Here is a 3,023-nt window from a genome sequence, read left to right on the forward strand (position 1 = left end):
TTAGGTTAGGTTAGGTAGCCGAAAAAGTTAGGTTAGGTTAGGTTAGGTAGGTTAGGTAGTCGAAAAACAATTAATTCATGAAAACTTGGCTTATTAGGCAAATCGGGCCTTGCATAGTAGGCTGAGAAGTGCGTTCTGGCTACTAGGTACGACATATATATATATATATATATATATATATATATATATATATATATATATATATATATATATATATATATATATATATATATATATATATATATATATATATATATATATATATATATAATACACATGAGAGGATGTGCTGTGACTTAATATCTATTATATTCAGAGATTTGAGTCAGGGTACGGAGTGATGTCTGGGGCCAGAGTTGGATATTGTCCTAATAGCAGCTTTGTGTTGAGTCATTAGAGGACGTAAATGATTTTGGGTATTAGAACCCCAACACAAGACCATAATTGAGATATGGATAGATGAGGGAGTAAAAGAGCGTCACCAGGGCAGGGCGCGGTACATACTATCTGATCTTAGAAAGAATGCCGACAGTTTTTGAAACTTTTTTTGATATATTTAGAATGTGTCCCTGGAAATTCAGCTTGGGGCAAGGAATTTGCCATCTATTTTGTTACAAATTTGGGTATTGTTTATCCTGAGATTTATTTGATTAAAGGATTTATTGCCAAACAGAATATAGAAAGTTTTGTCAATGTTGAGGGGTAAGTTGTTGGCAGTTAGCCAGAGATGGACTTTATTTAGCTCAGTATTCACTGTGGCATTTAGAGCAAGGGGGTCAGGACTGGAGTAAATGAAGGTTGTGTCGTCAGCAAATAGAATTGGTTTGAGGTGTTGGGAGGCATTTGGAAGGTTATTAATGTATATGAGAAAGAGGAAAGGGCCAAAAATGCTGCCCTGAGGAACACCAATGTTGATGGGTAGGGTGGGAGAAATTGAATTATTCGCAGAAACATACTGGAGCCTGTCAGTAAGGTAAGATTTGAGGTATTGCAGGGAGTGACCTCTGACTCCATAATGACGTAATTTAAGAATTTTTTGGTGGTTGACTGTCAAAAGCCTTACGCAGATCCACAAATAACCCAACAGGGAACTCATTTTTATCAGGAGCTGCATGAATCAAGTTAATCATACTAATAAGTGCATCGTTAGTGCTTTTTTTGGGTCTGAAGCCATATTGACAAGAGCTAAGTATATTGTGTTACGCTAGGTAAGAGTAAAGCTGCTTGTAGACTAGTTTTTAAATTAATTTTGACAAGTTAGGCAGGATTGATATAGGTCTGTAGTTGTTTTACATCAGTGAGATCACCACATTTGTGGATAGGGGTTACTCTCACTTTTTTTAGAATATCTGGAAAGGTTTGGAGTTCAAGTGACTTGTTGAAGAGCAATGCAATAGCAGGGGCTAAAGACCTGGAGGCTTTTTTGTAAATTAAAGTTGGTATCTCCTCAAGGGCACTAGACTTGGTTTTAAGGGAAAGGATTATCTCACTAACATCAGTGGAATTTGTAAGCTTTAGGTACAGAGACTGGATAGTTACCTGTAAGATAGTCCTGAACATCAGTTCTGGAAGATGGAATATCATTTGCAAGGGATGACCCAATGGAAGAGAAGAACCTATTGAACTCAATTGAGTATCAGAGGCTGCAAGCTGACCATCGTTATTGGACAGGAGTATTGGTATATTATTTAAAATCTTCTTTGATCCCAATATTTGTGAAATTGTGCTCCATGTTTTTTTAATGTTGCCCTTTGTTTGGGTAAATTTATCTTCGTAGTATTTGGTTTGACTCTTCTAATTATTTTAGATAGCAATAACGAGTAATTCTATGAAAATTCTTTGGAGACGGTTCCTAACCTATACTTCTTCTCAAGGTAATGTTTTTTATTAATGGATTTAAGTATTCCCTTTGTAAGCCAAGGATTGTTTAGCCTTTTGGTTGTGACTTGTTTCGTTAGCATAGAACAGTGGGTGTTATAAAGGCTGAGAATTTTTTGAAGAAATGATTGCACTGCTAGTTGATGTCCCCTATGTTACCTAGCTCGGACTTCCAGTTGACATTAGCAGCAGCAGCTGTAAAATTGTCTATAGCAGTTTCATTGTGCAGCCTAAAGCTTAACTCCCTTGTCTCTAGATGTGGTTTGTTAATGTTAGTTAAGAGAAATGTGGGGTAATGGTCTGTAGTGCTATCGATGATTATACCTGAAGTAAGCGGAGAGGTTATGTTGGTCCAGATGTGATCTAGAGTCATGGCAGTACTATTAGTGGTCTAGTGATTAAGGGTGTGAGGAAGCAGGAATTCATAAAGTTGAGGAAGCTGGCAGCAGTAGGGTTTTCAGGCTCGCAGAGGTCAATATTAAAGTCCTCTGCGATAATTAGATGTTTTTTTTCAGTCTGTTATCTAGTATTCTAGTATTAGATTTCTAAGGTTTGAGTTGAATTCGGACACATCAGTGTTAGGAATTCTATAGACTGCACCCACAGACAGGACAGACTCAGCACCCTTGACTCTGAAACTGGCGAAGATATACTCCCCTCAGTAGTCTCTAGTTCTAATTACTTTTTAGCATGTTAGTTCTTGGTGGTAGTAAAGAGCAGTACCACCACCTCTCTGAATTTGATGACAGTTGTGAATTGCTGAGTAGTTAGGCATGTTAAAGAGTTGAGTGGTATCCTCTTTTAACCACGTTTCAGTAAGTATAATAAAAGAGAATTTGTTGTCAATAGTTTCAATCAAGGCACAAACATCATCGAAGTGTTTACTTAGAGATCTAACGTTCAAGTTAATTACAGAGATATTGTGATTATGTGTTAATACATTGTTTACATCATGTGCTGTAAAATATCTGCAATTTTGATAATTAAAGTGATGATTGTCATAGATAGTGGATAAGAGGTTTAGTTCTGGGTCTATACTTGTCTGCATAAAAAGGCAGACATTCTTACACTCTTTTTTTAAGCCATTAAGTTTATCTAATACTCCCATCTCACAGGATGGTTAGACATACATGGAATCAATTTAG

Source organism: Procambarus clarkii, chromosome 33 (genome assembly GCF_040958095.1).
Source record: "Procambarus clarkii isolate CNS0578487 chromosome 33, FALCON_Pclarkii_2.0, whole genome shotgun sequence".
Lineage (NCBI taxonomy): Eukaryota > Metazoa > Arthropoda > Malacostraca > Decapoda > Cambaridae > Procambarus > Procambarus clarkii.